Source organism: Lutra lutra, chromosome 1 (assembly GCF_902655055.1).
Source record: "Lutra lutra chromosome 1, mLutLut1.2, whole genome shotgun sequence".
Taxonomy (NCBI): Eukaryota; Metazoa; Chordata; class Mammalia; order Carnivora; family Mustelidae; genus Lutra; species Lutra lutra.
The window spans coordinates 147,339,189-147,360,510 of record NC_062278.1 but is presented as its reverse complement, the minus strand read 5'-3'; the positions used below and the strand labels follow the sequence as shown (position 1 = coordinate 147,360,510).

General features: G+C 37.8%; 1 protein-coding gene across 9 annotated transcripts in view; it reads right to left on the bottom strand.

The window, feature by feature from the left end:
- The window catches only part of RBMS3 (RNA binding motif single stranded interacting protein 3), a 1,359,637-nt gene that overhangs the window by 957,686 nt on the left and 380,629 nt on the right, over window positions 1–21,322 (bottom strand). The gene's annotated exons all lie outside the window — the stretch shown is intronic.

Sequence of the window (21,322 nt, the reverse complement as noted above, 5' to 3'; positions counted from 1 at the left end):
TGAGCGGTCTGCTGGGATTGAGGACCAAGTACCAGACGGGATAGTGTTCATCTCCACCAGGACCAAAATGGACAGATGTTAGCCAAATATAAGATTCACTCCTTCCTCAAACTCTCCAACATATTAAGTGATTTCTTTAAATTGGGAAACCTACTCGGTGGTCCTGCCAGATGTAAAATCATCATCTTTTAAAACTGTAGTGAATCGTTACATAAAAGAAATATACCCTTGGCTCATTCCTTATCTTTGATCTCTCTCTCATTCCACACTCCTGTGTTGTATGAGTTTCCAGAAGCTGCTGTAACAGAGTACCACACATTGAGTGGCTTCAACAACAGAGATTTACTCTCACCCAATTCTGCAGGCTAGAAGTTCCAGATCAAGGTGTTAGTAGGTGTTAGTGTTCCTTCTGAGGGTTGTGAGGGAGAATTGGTGCCATGCCTCTACATAGCTTCTAGGTTGGCTGGCAATCACTGACATTCCCTAACTTGTATATTTATTATCCCAGTCTGATCTCTGTCTTCATCTTCACACGGTGTTCACCCTGTGTGTCTTCATACAGTCTTCCCCCTATGCAGGTCTATCTCTGTCCAAATTTCCCCTTTTTATAAGGGCACCAGTCAAACTGGATTATGTCCCACCTTAATGATCTCATTTTAAATTGATCACCTCTGCAAAAACCCTGTTTCCAAATAAGGCAACATTCTGAAGTACTGGGGAGTTAGAACTTCAGCTCATCTTTTTAGGGGACACAATTTAATTCATAACATATACCATCACTCACTTTTACCCCAACCCTCACTAGCCCCATGTCTCTGGTCCTCACATCAGAAGTGGGGTGAGGACATCAATTTGATGTCCTCACATTATCACATTCTGTGATAATGAAAAAACAGAAAATCCGGGTTTGAAATTTTTATTTCTTTAAAGCCATTCATGAAGAACCCACAACACATGGCTATCATCCTTCCATTCTCTGACTCCTGATGAATATTTAAAAGTAAAAAACAGATAGATTTGGAGTCTGCATACTGTTAAGATCAGCCAATAGTCTATTTAAGTTAAATAGAATTGATTGACTACTCCACTTCCCCCACCAAAAACACTTAATAAGCTATCGAAGACCAACAAATTTCTTTTGATCTCGATTCCCACTGCTCTTTGTTTGGGTGGGAAAAAGAAAATAAAAATATAGAGTGAACTAGACTGAGTGTTTGGCTGAACTACAGCAGAATGATGTTGGCTATTGAAAACTGTGGGGGAGAGGAATGGGGAAGAATTCAGGGAAGTTAGTGCAATAATTGCCAACAGGTTTCACTGGAATTAGAAAAGATGCTCATCTCTCAACTATTTCCTAAAAAATGTGGCTTAGCTAAATTATTTTCATCTACACTCCCCTAGGCCAATAGGTGAATGCCCAACATTTATATGAAGAGAAACTAAGTCTTTAAAATATTGCTTTACACCCATCAGTTTCAACTATAAACAATGTAGTTGTGTCTGTGTTCCTGTCAAAGGAAAGGATCCTGACTTATTTCTATGTTTGGGAAGCCCTTTCCAGTGGCTATCACATAATCTAGCACACATAGGGCTTTAATAAATCATCTGTGGGTTAACTTAAATTTTGCTGTGTGAAAGCATATCTGGTATTTCAAAATTGAAAGTAATGACATTCTAATTTCTGTTTCCACAAATGGTTAGATTTTGTTTTACTTTCTTTTATATTTCTCATCTCTAGATATGTTATGGATACCAATGCAAGTGTACTTTTTGTATTTGTAGAAAAATTATAAGGACTCACAAAACATATTCAAACAAATTATGTTTTTATCTTCAACCCTGAAAATTGGAGTTCCTCTGTGGACTCCATTGTGTAAAATCACTATGTTAATTTGTATAAATCAAGTAGGTTTGGAAATTTATACTTTTTCTTTCCCAGTTCTCTGTCTGTATATGCATGTTGGTTTATCAATACAAGCTTTTAGAGCAGGTTTTTTAGCAATGAGTAAACTTTTCTTTAAGAATTTCTTTTCCTTGGACGCCTGGGTGGCTCGGTTGGTTAGGCCGCTGCCTTCGGCTCAGGTCATGATCCCAGCGTCCTGGGATCGAGTCCCACATCAGGCTCCTTGTTCTGTGGGGAGCCTGCTTCTCCCTCTGCCTCTGCCTGCCACTCTGTCTGCCTGTGCTCGCTCTCTCTCTCTCTCTCTGACAAATAAATAAATAAAATCTTTAAAAAAAAAAAAAAAGAATTTCTTTTCCTGGGATACCTGGAAAAAAAAAAAAAACGCATATACATTTTTCATCATTAAAAATTTTGCCCCTTAGGCAGTGCCACGTTCTACCTCTTCTGCATTGAACTTCTTGATTAGTTCAACTTTTGAGACTATTTATTTCCTCTCCCTCCCAATTCAGTGTTCATTATGTCTTTTAACGAATGTAAAAGATTTTTTATGAAGAAGAAAAATGAATAAAGCACATTTTAGTATTAGAGAGCTGAAAATAAGAAACAAGTAAAGAAGGTGCTGTTTTTAATGTGGAATCAATTCGAAAACATATCTATCTGTACACCGTGGATGAAAAGTGCCTAGCATTAAGCACTTCAGGTTTTTTTAAAGTACAGGTCTAGATAAGGCATTTGTAATCCTGAAGAACTGCTCTTGTTTACAGGCACGTAGGCAAATAAATCAGCTGATATCCTTTCTTACAAATGTCAATTCACCAGCAATGTATACTTCTGAATCTATGTCTTTTTTTCATAGCATCCCTGGTAAAATGCTTCCAGAGAAATAATCCTCAACCAATCTCCCAGGCTCTGGGATATTTTAGTCCAGATGTTGGCAAACTATAGTTCACGGGCCAAATCCAGCAGTTATTTATTTCTGTCAATAGTTTGACTGGAGGGCACGTGGGTGGCTCTCTTAGTTAAGGGTCTGCCTTCGGCTCAGGTTATGATCCCACATCCAGGCTCCCCACTCAGTTGGGAACCTGCTTCTCCCTGTGCCTGCTGCTCCCCCCTGCTCATGGTCGGTCTCTCTCTCTCTTTCTCCCTCCCTCAAAGAAATAATAATCTTTTAAAAAATAGTGTGACTGGAAAACAGCCACACCTTTCTCTTTTCAGATTTTTCCAGGCTGCTTTTTGTACAATGACCTTGTCATTGTGACAGAGACCCCATGGCCGCCGGCAAAGGCTAAATAAAGTCTACACTATTGACCATTGGCAGAAAAAGCTCACCAACAGTGACTTCTGTACAGACAACAGCAGATGCACAGAACTGATTATTTTTTTCTCTTTGTAGACAAGTCCAATCACCAAATGATTTGCTTAAACACTTGTTTTTGCTTAACTATATATGGACATGAAAAAAAATCAATTTTGATGTAACTGTTTGGTTAGTGTGAAGTTACACCTTCATTGGATGAAGATTCTCTTAGCTGTCTTCTGAAACAAAGAAGTAAGTTTCTACCCAGGTGAAAGTACAACTTTATTAGAAGTCTCCAAGACCATTCAAAAGAATCCTTCTTAGAAACATCTTCGCTTTTGACAGTAGTGTCTATGCTCTCATTGCAAGAAAGTCTTATTACTTTCCCTACCTCAAGTGGAAAATCAGTTATGATCTTATGCCTATGTTTTCCTCTTCTCTCTCTTCTCTTAGCTTGCTCTTTATCACTTTCTACCTGTCAATACCAAACCTCCTCATTTTTCTTATAAAGTACTCTCACATATCCACTTCAGAATTAAAATTAATTTAGTCTCTCAGGCTCTTGTTAATGAGAATGGCTTTCTCCTGCCTGTCTTTCCTCCTCCATGTTGACAGGAAAAGATTTATTTTTACATTTTTTTTTAAACTAGAAAGTTAAAAATCAATCCAGTCAACTGCCCTTAAATAATCCTTCATTTTAGGCTCCAGGTATAAGCTTGTGATGTGTTTGTCTATGGATGACTGCAAAACGGGTTGTCTTCTTTTTATAGAACTAGAAAGAGTTGTTGTTAGTGGAGGACTTCAGACTGCTTCCATATTGTATAGTTCCTTTACCCTCCTGAACTTTGGTTTGGAAAATTCTTTATGTAAGCATACTAAGAAAGCAAAAGTTGCTAGAATTTCCTTTCTCTACTCTCATTCCAGCCAAGATAGACCCACAAAGGCCCATGTGTGAGGCTTGCTGAGGCGGAGGAACATGGAGGAAGAGGCAGTGAATGGTGCAGGTGAAGCAGCTCAGCGTGGGGGTATGCGTCTGGGGAAAGTGGGACAAGGGGCTCCTCTAACATAGGACAGAGAGTGTGGAAATGCCGCAGACTCCGACTGCAGTTTGTGGAGAGTGCAGTGTGACAGGGACCTCTGGGCTCACTGGAGCAGTAGAACTCAGGAAACAGGTGACAGGGACTTCCAAGCTCCAAAGGACAAGACTTCTATGATAAATCTGGTAAACACCACTGACAAAAGACCTAATTCCTTCCCAACCTTTGTAGCATTCAAGAGGCCAGAAGACTTGTGAAATCATGTCTAGCCTGGGAGGGATCCCGCCAAATGGTTAAGACTGATTTTCCTACCAGATTGGCAGGGAAACGAAGTATGATTTAGGAAAGAAACAAAGGAGAGAAATGTTTGGAGCTCAAACCACTATTTCATACACTCTGAACCCCAAATGAGTTAAATTTCAAAGAAAAATTGTACCAATAATGTAGTCATCTAATCTCATTTGGCAACAAAAGCTATACAATCTAATAGAGTTTTAGCTTAGCCATCCAGAGACTTAGATTCAAATACAGTACTCAATAAAAGTAATTACTTTTTTCAGATTTGTGGTGCTTCTTGTACTTAATCTCTTTGTTTCTATTACACATTTACTTGCTTTTTATCCTGAATTGTACTATTTTGTGGATTGTTTTGTTCAATTTATAATTTGCCTCAAATCCTGCTTAAAAGCTGAATGCGCACACTAAATGAGGGCTTGATGCAAGTTCCTTAGTGTCACATTTCTTTAGAAATAATTTTGTTCTAACTAATCTAATCCCATTATAATATAGAAAAAAATGTTATACCCTCAAGGTGCTTCATGTAGTTCTAGTTGAAATGCTTTTTCATTGCAATTGTTTCATGTAGTAGGAATAAAATAAAATTTGTTTTTAAAGTCACTTTTAAAAACCCAAATGGTTCAATTATGTACACCGTCTAACCAAGATTACAAGAGCACTATAATTTATCAAATTTATTCATTTGTGTCCCTTGAAAGCATTAATTTTCAAATTCTTCTGGAAAAAATATGTAACATAGAGCATGTAGGAGAGCTAACAAATAGTATTTTAGTATTCCTTTTTTCAGATTTATTTTTTGTAAAGGAAAAAAAAATTACAAATACAACTAAGGCTTTACCATACCCATCTTTTTCTTTCCCCCTCCTTCCTTAAAGTAGGCATTATACCAAAACTGATACATATCTTACTAATATACACAGCTTTATACATTAACCACTTATGTCTCTACTCACAACAATGTATAAAATTATCTGGACATAACATAAGTGACATCTTAATGTATATGGTGTGCATTAAAACTTGTTTTCCAGGGGTGCCTGGGTGGCTCTGTGGGTTAAAGCCTCTGCCTTCGACTCGGGTCATGATACCAGGTCCTGGGATCGAGTCCCACATCGCATCGGGCTCTCTGCTCAGCAGGGAGCCTGCTTCCTCCTCTCTCTCTGCCTGCCTCTCTGTCTACTTGTGATCTCTTGTCTGTCAAATAAATAAATAAAATCTTAAAAAAAAAAAAACTTGTTTCCTAACAATTAAAACAATTTTAAAGACTATCAATGCATTATTTTAAGAATTAGATTCTGTATAAAGCATTTTCTCAAGAATTGAGTGCTGTGCGTATATATATAATATATATATATTAAATATATATTACATAATATATAATATACAAATAATTATATATTTACACCTTATACATATGAATATATTTATATATTACAAATATATAAATAAATACAGAATATACAAAATATTTATTATGTAATATATGTTATATAATATATATATATATATTTTTAATTCAGCTTATACCTTGGGTGTAATTGTAAATTCACCTTACACTTATACAAATAATGCACAGAGATACCTGTCCTATCACCATGAGGATCCCTTGTGTTGCTCTTTAATAACCACTTCCTTTCTCTCCACACTGATAGTCTAATTTCTAAACCCTGGAACTATTCATCTATACTCCATCTCTATAGCTTTATCATTTCAAGAATGTCATATAAATGGAATCATGAAGTGTATAACCATTACGATTGGAGGGATTTTTTGCATTCAGCTTGCTTTCATATTGGTCTCTTGAACATTCATTCATTCATTCATTCATTTATACATAGGGTCATTGGATGTATCACTCCACAGTTTCTTAGTGGTTTCTCTGGAATATACACACACACATGCATGCATGCATATATGCATACATATAAAAATCACAATCCACTGTCAATATTTTTTTAAGGATTTATTTATTTATTTATTTATTTATTTATTTATTTATTTATTTGAAAGAGAGTGTGCACGTGATGGGAGGTAGGACAGAGGGAGAAGATCTTCAAGAAGACTTCCTGGTGAGGGCAGAGCCCAAGGCAGGGCTAGATCCCAGGACCTTGAAATCACAACCTGAGCCAAAATCAAGAGTTGGAGGCTTAACCAACTGAACCACTCAGGCACCCCCGTTATTCTGGAAAGGTAGGTCTGCTAGTGAAAAATCCTCTTAATTTTCTTTTATCTTAGAATGTCTCTATCTCCCTTTCTTCCCAAAGGATCGTTTCACTGGCTATAGAATTTGCAGTTGACGGTTCACTACTTTCAGCACATGAAGAACGTTGTGTTCTTCTGATCTCTGGTTTCAAATGAAAACCCTGCTGTCATCTGAGTTGGTGTTCCCCTATAGGTGATAGTTGTTCCCCTCTCACTGCTCTCAAGATTTTTCCTTGTATTTACAAGTTTCATAATCATGTGTTTTGGCATGCATTTCTCTGGAATATTTGCCTTACTGGGTTTGTGCAACTTCTTGAATCTTCTACATGCTTATGTGCAAATATGGAAAGTTTTTAACCCTCATGTTTTCAAATACTCTTTCAGCATCACCATCTTTCCCTTCTTCTGGGACATCACCATGAAAGTTGAATCTGTTTTTAATTATACCAGTTTCCTGAAACTCTGTTAATTTTTTCCCCCTGGCCCATTTCTCTCTGTTGTTCAGATTGAGTAAATTTTATCAACTGTCTTCAAGGTAACTCACGCATTTCCTCTCTACTAATGAGCCCATATTTTGATTTTTTAATCTCTGTTCTATTTTTTCAGCTCTTTAAATTCCATTTGGCTATTCTTTTTTTAAACCTCTATTTCTAGGTGGGGTTTTTCTTTCTTTCTTTTTTTAAAAGATTATTAATGCAGCTTTTTTTTTAAAAAGATTTTATTTATTTATTTAACAGACAGAGATCACAAGTAGACAGGGAGGCAGGCAGAGAGAGAGGGGGAAGCTGGCTCCCTGCTGAGCAGAGAGCCCAGCACTGGGCTGGATCCCAGGTCCCTGAGATCATGACCTGAGCTGAAGGCGGAGGCTTAACCCACTGAGCCACCCAGGCGCCCGTAGGTGGGATTTTTCTATGTGTTTTTTTTTTCTTCTGTTTTTCTATCATTTGTTTCAAGAAAATTTGTAATTCCTGATTGAAGCATTTTTGTGATGACATCTCTCAAATCCTTATATAAGTCCAACATCTAATTCATATTGGTATTGTATGAATTGATTGCCTTTTCTCATTCATGTTGATATCACTAGATGCCAGGTTATTTTCTATTACATCCTGATTATTTCAGCTTTAATGTAGACAAACTTTAAGTCTTATTTAAATCTTTTATTTTAGTAGGTAGTCACTGTTTAGGATTAGCATACAGGTCTAGGCCTATTTTTGTAGACTGTGAATCCAATGACAATATCATCTTCTGAGGCTTTGTGATTCTCTTTTAGTCAGATTGTACACTGCTGGGGCTCTCAGTGACCTCTGGTGATGCAACCTGAGGGGATGAAAGGTGCTTCCTCAGGCCAGAAGTCCTATAGATGGTAAAAGATAGTACAGAACCTATCCCAGGCTGGGCATCTGTGGTGGGGTCCCTGTCGGTGTCAGCTGTCTATCCAATGTCTCTAGGCACAGGGAGGAATTTTCCAGTCCTAGAAAGAACTGAGAATGATTCCCAAGGTAGATACTTGCTGTAACAGATGTGTTCCAGCAACGCAAGCTGGCTGCCCAGTGTCTCTAGGTTGAGGAAGGCATTTTCCAGCTCATGGAGAAGAGGATTCTTGGGCTGGGCACTTGTGATGGCAGGATCCACTCTGTTGAAACCAGCCAGCTGTCCTTGTCCATAGGTAGGGGAAGGAAGTCATATGCCCAGTAGGAAAACAAAGTACCTCCCCTTGACTGTTTATTGTCAAAGGGACTCCCAATAGACTTTGAGATTGCCTAAGTGCTATCATTTGGTCTCCTTTTCAACCCAGAGTAGGAATGAGACAACTTGACCACCTTCTGTTGCTAGGTTGGGGATGGCAAAATATAAAACCTGGGTTGTCTTCTGTTGTTGAGTGAATGGCAATAAAATGTCCTGCTACTGTATTCTTCTTCTAACCCTAATGTTCCTAATCAGTTTACCTTCTTTCTACTTTTCAGACTTTCCTTTGGTTGCCTGTTGCATTATTTCCACAGTTGACAGTTATATTTCATGAGGACTAGGAGCCATAATATCCAGATGAGAAGTCAGGTTTGATTTTTACACTGTAAAAGCTAATCTCTGAATCATAGTCTATCAAGGGAAGAATTTTGAGAATTTTATTTTTTATTTTTTTTTTTTCTTTTTTTTTTTTTTTTTTTAAAGATTTTATTTATTTGACAGAGAGAGATCACAAGTGGGCAGAGAGGCAGGCAGAGAGAGAGAGAGAGAGAGAGGAGGAAGCAGGCTCCCCGCGGAGCAGAGAGCCCGATGTGGGACTCGATCCCAGGACCCTGAGATCATGACCTGAGCCGAAGGCAGAGGCCCAACCGCTGAGCCACCCAGGTGCCCCGAGAATTTTATTTTTTAAATGGCAAGTATTTCATAGTGATCTGTTAAAGGCTGAAATTTATAAACACTTCTTACTAAAACATTATTTCAAAATAGGTATTCTCATAATTTCCTAGATGAAGTCAATAAAAAACTTCTTTAATATCTGGAAGTAGTTCTGTTAACAATTCCTTTTATGTAGTAACTGTAGGAGTCAACTGGGCTCATTGCAGCCTAATGCGCTAGAGCTTTTCATTGTGTGTACAATCATTTATCATAACAAATAATTAAAAGGAAAGTGTCCATTAAATTTATAGAATATATTGCCAGTATGATGTCTACTGTGTAAAAAGATTAGATACTTAGTCTCAGGATTATAGAAGAGCATGGAAAAGCTTTATAAATTTTCTGTATATCTAAAACTGTTTTAAATAAAAGATTTTTTTTTAATGTGCCTTTGACTATAAGAATAAACCTGAAGGATTTGGGGGAGTAGCAGTTACCTGATCCTTTGGTCAGAGCCAACAGAGAGATTCAAGCTCATGTAAAACTGTTTTTCAATTAGAATGGAGAACTCAAGGTTGATGCTTTTGTTATTACTGTTAAGGAAACAAAGATCATTTACTCTCCTTTATCTTCTTTGGAAGATCTGGGTAATGTTAAAAATTTACCTTTTTTTTTTTTTTTTAAGCACTAAGGCAGGAAAAATACCATGTGAGAAATCTTGAATCTTAAAGAGTTAATTGTGACTTGAATAGTCTTGTAATAGAGATGACCCCAGCATGTACCCCAAAATGTCACCAGGTAATAGAGGAAATTGAGATTTCTACCTTAATGGAAAGACCGATAAGAAAGGTTTTTTCTTTATGTGAGCTTAATGATAAAGGACTCCCATTACCACTGCTTCGCTTAAAGTGAAAACATGAAGTAAAAGTTACTAAGAAAGCAAAGAAAAACTTATCTGCGTAGCCAAGTGACAGGTGTTAGGTTAAGACAAGCACAGAAAACTGGCTACAAGGACACAATATTTGCACTCATCCAAAACCAGGCTTCTCCATGGTGAGTCAATGAACTGTGTGGGAACCAGCCATCTACACAAATGAACAAATTGTTCTTGCTAGATTACTTGGCAGCCTAGGATGCAGGAAGAGCCACTTAGCACTTAAGACACAAACCACAACCTAGACAGGTTCCCAAGAGTCGATGCTCCAACTATACTTAACTATAAATCTCTACCTATTATTGTGAACTATCTACTAACAGTTAAGTTCCCTATGGAACATTCTTGAATGCCAAGGCAAAGTTTGCTTATTTTCATCTGTGTTTATATTAAGAACAGTGATTTATTTTTTTTTCCCCATTAATGTAGCAATGGTGGTTCTTGAAACACAAAATTATTACAAAAGAAGTTGCTGAGCTGGAACCTACCATGAGAACTTTTAGAGTGACTTATGGGATAATGATACCCTAGCTCTGTGAATGACAATCTGGTTCCAAGCTGGACAATCTTTAGAGGTTTATCTGCAATCAACTGATTTCCCCTGTTTCTACAAACTTTACACACTATCTTTTTTTTTTTTCTTCCAACCAGTCTGAACCTGAAGTGTAAACATGAGATAATTAGGCATTTTTAATATACAATTTACAATGGTGCCTGATATAGGGGGCTGGTCACTTACTAAATTAGAGAGATGAAGTTCATCTCTGGGAAGTTATTAATGAAGTGACAAAGTTGAACGTAACAATAGGATTTGAGAATCCAGATTTCACTTGAAAGCTTTTTTTTTTTTTTTTAAGATTTTATTTATTTATTTGACAGACAGAGAGCACAAGTAGGCAGAGAGGCAGGCAGAGAGAGACAAGGAAGCAGGCTCCCTGCTGAGCAGAGAGCCCGATGCAGGGCTTGACCCCAGGACCCTGGGATCATGACCTGGGCCAAAGGCAGAGGCTTTAACCCACTGAGCCACCCAGGTGCCCCTTCACTTGAAAGCTTTAAAAATTCATTTCACATTATAGGTAACCCAATATACACATTTATTCTCTTCATTTTCCCTTCTTTCTTTTCTTCTTTCTTTCTCCTCTATTAGTTGTTTCTTCCCTCCCTTTTTCTATCTCCTTTCTTTTCTTTTTTCTATATTGTCTTAAGGAACATTTTTGTGGCTTCTTTATGTATGCTTTAGAGAGTACCTTTTGCTCAGAATCTTATGATTATACATGGAGGCTAAGAATTTATCCTACTAAGAATAATGTTTAAAAAATTACAACATGCCAAATGATTTTAATATGTTATGATGAAAAATGGTAAGATGGAAAGAAGGAACACTTCAGCCATGAATGAATAAACAGATCACAGAGCTTGGAATAGAGACTCTTAATTTTCTGTAACAGAAGGATACTTGACTTGAGAATCCACCAGAGCCAACCCATTTGCAATGTAAGGTCAAGTTACTTTATGAGGAAATTATTCTTGCATCCATGATCTAGGTTCACTTAACATATTCAGCCAGAAAATTAGAATGTTCCTATAGTTAGTCCTCTGTAATAGGATAGCCTTAATCTGTGCAGAACACTGTAATATGCACTCGTATGAAGGAAAAAAGTTCATTCCCTGCCTTCCTAGAGATAGGAAATAATAAATCTATGAGCATTTTCTAATGCCTGAAGGTGGTAAGTTACTTCCTTTAAATCAGACTTCCAAACACCAGTTGGGCTGTTATGAAAACAATGCTACATTTCAGCACTGAGAAACCATCTGCTGCTCCTCTGGGTAATATACTCTTTATCATCCAAGCTTGGAAATGAAGCTTTTTTTCTCATCTCAAGCCTTCTTCCAACCATACAGTTAATTCTGAGGTACTGGAATAGACACAATATCCAGCATTGTTAGCACTGGATACGGTATTGTGCAGAACATGCTCACCATTTGCTTTTCAATATGTTTGCGATTATGAGGCTCAGAGCAATGGAGAACACTCAGCTTTTGTGACTTTTGTGGAAGTGTTGGATGTGCTTTTATGTGAGTACAATGTGATTGTCTTCTTGAAGATTCAATGAATTTCCTAACGAAGAGAGCAAAGAAGAAGAAGAAGAAAAAAAAAAACACTGGCTGGAAGTCGTTCATTAGAAATGACTTCCAAAACAAAATGTCTGGTGGAGAGATACAACCACAATTCATTTGTTCAATGTTTGGCTCCTGTGTCAAAGGAAAATGGGAAAAGTATATAAATCATCTACAAAGCCAGATCAGCCCTAGAAAATGAGCTAAGAATTAGATGCCCAGAGCCTACTCCCATTCAATATGACAAACTCCAGAAATGTTCACAATTGCCACAGTTTGTTAATTGCTACACAAGAGTTATCACATTAATGCAACTCAGATGCCAAGAAGGGTTTAAATGAAGTTAAATGAGTAAAGCACGCAGAACGCTTTTCATTGTTCAGGCTTATGGGTAGTCAGTGAGTTGTATAATTGGGATCTCTAATGTTTCCAGCTCATTTAATCTTTTACTGTATTGTGTGAAGTCAACAAACATCTGCCAAAGGGAAAAAAAAAAAGTGCAAGCCCAAATTCAAAGACCCTCAATGCAAGGATCAAATAATTTTTCCTCCCAGAGTTTACTTTCTTAGAAATAAGACTTTTAAAAAATATATTTGTTTTTGCTTACTACTTTTATCTGATGGCCACAATAGCTAGACCTTTGCTAGTCAAAAGATATCCCATAGACCGGTGTGATCAATAAGAGCTTGTTAGAAGTGGAAAATATGAGGTCTGTCCCATATTTACAGAATCAGAATCTGCATTTAACAAGACCCCTAGGTGATCTGTATGCACAATAAAGTTTGAGAAGCACTGAGCTAAAGGACAATCCACATGAAATCTGTAAAGGAAGAACTATGCAAAACTTCCTTTTGATTCGGGAGTGTGAGTTTTTTCTCTTACAAACATTCATCCTGAGTTTATAAGCTCCTAGAAACTTTCTTGCTTTATCGTCTCTTAGGGTTGTTAACTAAATGTGAACAAACTGACTTCAGACATACTTGACATTAACAAACTTACAAAACTGTAATAATAAATAAGAAAACAGGTAATTCATGGACCAAATCTCTTTTGCCACCTTTTGCTGTTAAATGAAATCTTTTATTGATAGGGTGCCTAAAACTTTACCTAGTGGTGGGTGTGCTGGTATATGATTAATAGCCAAATGATTGTCCAATAGAGGGGAAAGTTCAGATTTGAAGCATTTAGTGATTTCTGGTGTGAACAGTCCAACTGTGGTCAATTTAAAGCTGCTAACACAAGGTCACAGAACCCAGATTTGGGAAGAAATCGTGCACAAGCAACTCTAAACTTGCGAGTATGAGGTAGTTCTGGTGTTCGGCTATACCTACATATAGAGTTGGCCACTTAGCTCTCCCTAGTACCTCAAGCCTTCAGAACCCCATTGGAAAACTTCAGGAAGAAAACTGAAAGGAAATCAAGGCAACCAAGCTTCAAACAGCTTTTGTCTCTTTCTTGCGATTCCCTTCCTTGGCTCCAACACCTGGTCTGCTTGCCCCACCTGGCTTGTCCTTGAATCTTCTACTTTGATTCCCATCCTGTTACCAGCAACTTTCTGATGTGCTCAATTCTCTGCCCGTGGCTCTGAACTGTGCCAGTGTGACCTACTGCTCATGATGAGAATCTAAAGTGTTGTGACTTGTAAATTTTTAACTAATGGCAAAGCGTACAAGTTCACCAATGATTTCTTTTTCTTTATGTATTAAAGCATTTCAGACTTCTATTCAAAATCCATTCTACAAATATTTAGCAAACCTTTTCTGTTTCTACCACTTGAAAAGGAGAAAGGAGACTGAGTAACAGTGGGGATGCTATAGGTTCTGGTGTATTTTACTCATTAAGTGAGGTACAGGGAGGACAGCAGGACTCTCTGTCAGCATCATGGGTGCCCTGCTCTCCATTCTCCTGTGTGAAAGGATAAAAAGCTCCCTATCCCAGTGTCTTCCCTGAGGCCCAGTTATCTGTTACTGTCCCACATCCAGGGGACAAAATACCTAAAACAGACCCTCAATCTTAATTTCTTTAGGAATTCCTTCTTTACAGTGACAGAGCTAATCAAAGACAAATGGGCCCTGGGCCTTGTGATGAATTTTTAGGGTGGTCAGTTGAAGGCTGACATGGCCTGAAGGGGCAGATCTTCACAAAGGGTTTCAGATGAGCTGCTTGAGCCTTATGACCACTCTTACCTCCCACCAATACTTTCTAAAAGTGACAGATTGTCAGAGTGCCTGGGTGGCTCAGTCAGATGGCGTCTGCCTTTGGCTTGGGTTATGATCCCAGAGTCCTGGTATCTAGCCTCACACCGGCCTCCCTGCTAAGTGCGGAGTCTGCTTCTCCGTCTCCCTCAGCCTGCCACTCCCCCTGCTTCTGCTCTCTCTCCCTCTTTCTTTGTCAAATAAATGAATAAATAAAATCTTTTTAAAAATAATATAAAAAAATAAAGTGACACATTCTCACATCAAGCAACCTATGGAATTCATCTGTATGCACTGAAGACATAAGCAGTGAACAGCTGTTGGCTACAAGAGAAAGATGAAATTAGATATAATACAGGGAGACCTACACACAACTGATCACGTCCCCCTCAATTCTGGAGTTCTGCATCAACATGTTAGTCTATTAGTTCACTTTTTAATCTGCTTTGTAGCCCTCAATATTTTTTTTCTGAGTATCAATCTACTCTATATAGCAACCACAACACATTTTTATGTTTTAAATACATACTGACACTGTCTTCTGCTTAGAGTTTCTGTCAGTTTACAAAAAATAAGATGTTAATGTCAGATTCTTCAAGATATAGCAATTGTGTTTATTTTGTAAAAATAAGAACACACAAATAGCAGAATTGTATTTTAGCTGAATAAAATATACTTTTAACTCCTAAATGCCAACTAGATAATCTCATGTAGGAAAGTTATCTAAACACATATTAATATTCAAAAAGTAATTTGTGTGAGAGCATAAATTTCAAGACATCCCCACAGATTCAAAATTCCTGTAAAACTACAATTGTATAATTGTACTTGTGATCTCACACGAAAAAAATAACTATCTTAATAACATCATCAGGTACATAGAGGTAACTCAAAAATATCTGCTGAATAAACAGTGACCTTGCATTTATAATAAGAGTGCCATGGTTTTGCTGGTGATGACTAATGAAAGTTCAGCACAGGTTAATGACATGGCTCTGTATACTATTCTGTATGAGTAATTTTAATTTATCTTAGTGGAAATAGGGATGAAAAGTACCTGCCAAAACTTCTGCCTAGAATCTTACCTCTCAAAATCTTAAATGTTCTCTTATGTTGCTAGTATCTCTTCTTTGGACTTATTTACTACTGCATCTTCAATGATGCTATGATACAACTGAAATAATTCTTACGTGTGTAAGTATTTGGTTAATATATTTTGAAGAACACTTGGGCAAAGTCCAGATAACCACTTAAATTTCAATGCTTATAATTACCCTTAGAACTGAGGAATATATTTTCATTCTAAAATACTGAGGTTTAATAACATAATTATTGGACGAAACCCAAAACAAACACCTAGAAAAATATACAACAGCGAATTATATTTTTATGTATGGCTAATTTATTTTGAAAGAACTTCTTAAAAACCTCATTAAGTTCTTTAATTTGAATGTCTAAAATTAACCTTAGGAGAAAAGAATACATTTTATTTATAAATATGAAAAAGAATGAATATTGTAGCTGCTGGAGTAAAAGCAAGTTAGAAGTCTGCAGAAAGTATAAAAAACCATTAATTATGGTCTCAAAAGAATGTGACTTAATTTAATTTACCTAAATACTGTGTATTTTACACTTGTGCTTCAGGAAGACTTTTAACATTAAAAGAGTAATTTTATAAATCACAGAAGAAACTGGGATGGTACTTACAAAAAGCATTAAGGTAGCATTTTTTTTTAAATTTTTTTAATTAACATTATTTAAAGAATTCATTACCATGATTTGTCTTAGCTGAATTTTGAAATCATTTGGTCCCCCCATAGCTTTGTAATCTTGGTCTTACATGGGCAAACTTAGAAGAGGAATGTGTTAGAGCCAAAGGGTGCTGATGTAGGAACTCAAGGCACTATCCATTACACGTAACTATACAAGATACTAAAAGAAAACGAAAGGTGAATTTTTCAGATTTATTCTAGAACACTCTCTTCATGTTAAACCATCTACAAAGTAACGACTAATGGTATCACCATTAGACCCAGAGAAGGGGAAGCCACTATATCCTCTCCAACACTCGTGACTGCTCTGCCTTTTATCAACATCTAAGTTCTCCCAGGGCAGCAGGATCCCAGCCAGCCACAGAAGCTCTCCGATACAGAGGAGGCTTCTGCACCAAACCCTAGCTGTTCTCTGTCCCTGTAGTGATATTTTCCCACTGGAAGCAAGTTAAACAGTGGCAGCTTCTCATAAACTCTGAAAAATGCTCTATTTGACCAGGCACAGTGGAAAGAGGTTGTGGGTTAAATACAACCCTGGGATAAAGCAATGAGACAGCACTATAGAAACCAGAATTTGCCAACATCACAATAAAGGCCAGGTCTCTAGGCCAAAAAGAGCATTTGGAGATGGGTTTATATTCTCTCTCTTCCCAGTTGAAGGAGAATAAATAGTAAACTTTGAACTTTGAAGCTATTCCATTTCTTACACTTTAAAACATTTGCTTCTTTTGTCTTAATTCCTGAACATTTTTCTCCACATTTTATTATGCCAGTTTTCTTTCTGTAACTTTTGTCTAGATCTCAGGTCTCAGAAGAACCTTACATTTTAAAAAATCACTGAGGATCATGAAGAGCTACTGCACATGTGTGTCCCATGTATCCGTATTTACCATATTCAAAATTAAAACTGAGAATTTTTTAAAAACACAAGTATGCCCAAGCACACATTCTACTGGCTGCTAGAATGATGCCATTACACATTACGTAGCCTCGGAGGGCTCCACCATATGCTTGTGAGAGACAGAAAGTGAAAAACACAAAAATCATCTGGTGTTGCCACGAAGTGTTGACCTGTGGATCACTGAAAAGGGACTTCCAGGAGTCCCTGGATAACAAATTAGAAGCTACTGCCCGAAATAAATAGAAGGCAAAAATTAGAATTATTTTACCTTTCTCATATCAATTTCTACTCTTCCTCCAAATACTGAAAAAGAACAATGAAGTGGAACTTCACTGCTTGATTTCATGATTATCATGTCATAGTACTCAAGACCATATAGTACTGCGTACTTATTAGAAGAGGACTAACCATACCAGCTATTGGTGAAGATGTGGGGAAACTGGAACATTTCACACTGTTGGTAAGAATGTAAAACGATACAACCAGCCCAGGAAAACGGTTGGCAGTTTCTTAAAAAGAATTAAACATATACCTACCATATGATATGGCTATCCTCCTCCTAGGTCTCTAGGTCTTTTTTTTTTTTTTTAAGATTTTATTTATTTTTTGAGAGAGAGCAAGAGAGCACAAGCGGGGGCGGGGGGGGGGGGGAGAGGGAGAAACAGGCTCCCCACTGAGCAGCCAGCTGGATCCCGGGATCCTGGGATCATGACCTGAGGCAAAGGCAGAGGCTTAACTGACTGAGCCACCCAGGCACCCCTCTTAGTTCTTTATGTAAGAAAGACGAATGTGTATGTCCATACAAAATTCATACATGAAAATCATAGCACCTTTATTTGCAACAGTCAAAACTGGAAACAACCAAATGTCCATTAACATACACATTGATAAGTAAATTATGGTATATCCATACACTGGACATACTACTCTACAATAAAAATGAGTAAACTATTGATATATACAACTACATGGTTGAGTTTCAGAATAAATTTACTCAGTGAAAGAAGCCAGTCAAAAGTAGTACATTCAGAGAATGAAAAGCCAAATCAAAAAATATAAAATCTTTGCAAAATGCAGTTCATATAAGAATCTGTAACCAAAATCTTAAAATCCAACAATAAGTAAAAAAATACAGCTCAGTTTTAAGAATGGGCAAAAGATATGAAAAGACAACTCACCAAAGAAGATATAGATGGAAAATAAACATATGAAAATATGCTCAATGTCATTCATATGTCATTAAGCAATCACAAATTAAAATGACAATGAGCTATTACTCTACACTTAAAATGGCCAAAATCCAAAACACTAACACCACCAAATACTGGAGAGGATGTAGAGCAACAGGGAGTATTATCCATCGCTGGTGGGAAAGCAAAATGGTATAGCTACTTTGGGAGACAGGTCGTCTATTCCTTATAAAACTAAACATATGATCTAGTAATCATGCTTCTTGCCATTTACTCAAAGAAGCTGAAAACTTATGTCCACACAAACACCTGCATGTGAATGTTTATAGCAGCTTTACTCATAATCAATAAAACACAGAAGCAATCAAGATGATTGTAAGTAAGTAAATGAATAATAAAACTGGGTGTACATCCATATACAGTGATTAAAAGAAAAAGCTATCAAGCCATGAAAAAACATGGAGGAACCTTAAGTGCATACTGCTAAGTGAAAGAAGCCAATCTGAAAAGGCTACAGACTGTATAACTATATGACCTTCTGGGAAAGGCAAAACTGTGGAGATAGTAAAAGTAGCAGTGGTTATCAGGGAAAGGGAGGGAGGGTAGGAGGTGGAGCACTGGGAATTTTTAGGGCAGTAAAACTATTATTCTGTATGATATTGTAATGGTAGATACATATCATTATACATTTGTCAAAACCTATATAATGTACAACACAAAGAGTAAACCCTAATGTAAACTATGGGCTTTCATTAATAATAATGCCTTAATATTGGCTATTAATTGTAACAAATGTGCCACACCAATGCAAGATGGCAAAAAGAGGGGAAATTAGATGGGGCAGGGTGGGGGCTGAGTGGGTAAATGGAAACTCTTGTACATTTGTGCTCATTGTTTTCTTAAACCTAAAACCTCTCGGGGTGCCTGGGTGGCTCAGTGGGTTAAAGCCTCTGCCTTTGGCACAGGTCATGATCCCGGGGTCCTGGGATTGAGCCCCACATGGGGCTCTCTGCTCAGCAGGGAGCCTGCTTCCTCCTCTCTCTCTGCCTGCCTCTCTGACTACTTATGATCTCTGTCTGTCAAATAAATAAATAAAATCTTAAAAAAAACCCTAAAACCTCTCAAAAAGTATTAATTTTTAGAAGGAAATATTATATTATCCCATTAACATAAAGTTCTAGAATATGAAAAATCATGTACATGGCAGAAAGTGGAGCCGTGGTTGCCTGGAGATGAAGAGGAAGAAAGGTAGGGTTTACCAAAGAGTGCAAGGAGATCTTTGAGGGTAATGGATAGGTTCATTATTTTGACTGTGATGATGATTTCTTGGGGAAGCAGATATGCCAAATGTCTCAGATTTTATACTTTGAATATATAGAGCCTACTTATGTTAATTTGCTGTTCTAACCATTTCCCAGATGCTGCTAATGTTTCTGGTCAGGACCACACTTTAACACCACTCAGAGACAATGACACAGAGATTAAAGAGAGAGCAATTTTTCCCACCTTGGGCTATACTTTGAAATCTCCTGAAGAGGTTAAAAAACAGAGATTCTGAAGTTAGTTTGAGGTGAAGCTTGCCTTGGGGATTTTTTTAAAAGCTTCATGAGTGATTCTCAGTTAAGATGGAAAGCAATTACGACAGAGATACCTTAACAAAAACAAAACAAAACAAACAAACAAACAAACAACGAGTTCACATCTGGCCTACTTGTAATAGCAACCTCCCAAGAATAACTAAAAACTAAGGGCTATCATGACTCAACCAACAGTGCACACTTGAAAATCCCATTAGTTTTATTTGTATCACATAGAATTTTTGGTACATCTACTGAAAAGTATAAGTTGTTAATTAACCGAGTATTGGGAGAAAAAGATGGGATTTCTTTTGTTTGGGAAATAGCTACAGTTTAATATTTAACTCATCATTAAAGCATAATCTCAGAAAAAAAATATTCTCATGTCTTCTTCTTTCTGTGAGTTGCTAAGTCATATGAGGTCACCAAAAATAATACAAGATGACTGTTGATTTGTTTAAGATTTAGTTATTTGAGGAATGGGCTGGGTAATTTTATAGTTCATTTATACTGAATAAATTTCTTCCCTCCCCATAAAACTTCTTTAAAATTCAGTTCTAGAGGGGGAGCAATCAAGATGGCAGAGAAGTAGCAGGCTGAGGCTACATCAGGTAGCAGGAGATCAGCTAGATAGCTTATCTAAACATTGCAAACACCTACAAATCCAATGGGAGATCGAAGAGTAGAAGAACAGCAATTCTAGAAACAGAAAATCAACCACTTTCTGAAAGGTAGGACTGGCGGAGAAGTGCACCCAAAGTGACGGGAAGATAGACCGCGGGGGGAGGGGCCAGCTCCTGGCAAGTGGCAGAGCAACGAAGCACAAAATCCAGACTTTTAAAAGTCTGTTCCACTGAGGGACATTGCTCCAGAGGCTAAACCAGGGTGAAGCCCATGCGGGGTCAGTGTGGCCCCAGGTCCCGCAGGGTCACAGAAGGATTGGGGGTGTCTGAGTGTCGCAGAGCTTGCAGGTATTAGAACGGGGAAGCCGGCTACAGAGACAGAGCAGAGGAGTGAGCTCTCAGCTCACGGTTACCTTGAATCGGTCGCAGCCTGGGTGACTCGGAGCGCGACCGGAGGCCAGGGAGACGGGAGTTATTGGGTGCTATTCTCTGAGGGCGCACTGAGGAGTGGGGCCCCGAGTTCTCGGCTCCTCTGGGCTAGAGACTGGGAGACCGCCATCTTCATTCCCATCCTCCGGAACTCTACAGAAAGCGCTCAAGGAACAAAAGCTCTCGAAAGTGAACCCAAGCAGATTACTCAGTCCGGCCCCTGGTAATGGTGGTGCAATTCCGCCTGGGGCAAAGACACTTGAGAATCACTACAACAGGCCCCTCCCCCAGAAGATCAACAAGAAATCCAGACAGGACCAAGTTCACCTATCAAGGAGTGCAGGCACAATACCAAGGAGAGCAACGGAATTCCAGAGGAGGAGAAAGTAAAGCACGGAACTCATGGCTTTCTCCCCATGATTCATTAGTTTTGCATTAATTTAATTTGTTTTTGTTTTTGTTTTTTGAATTTTTATTTCTTCTTCTGCTAAATTTTTTTTAACT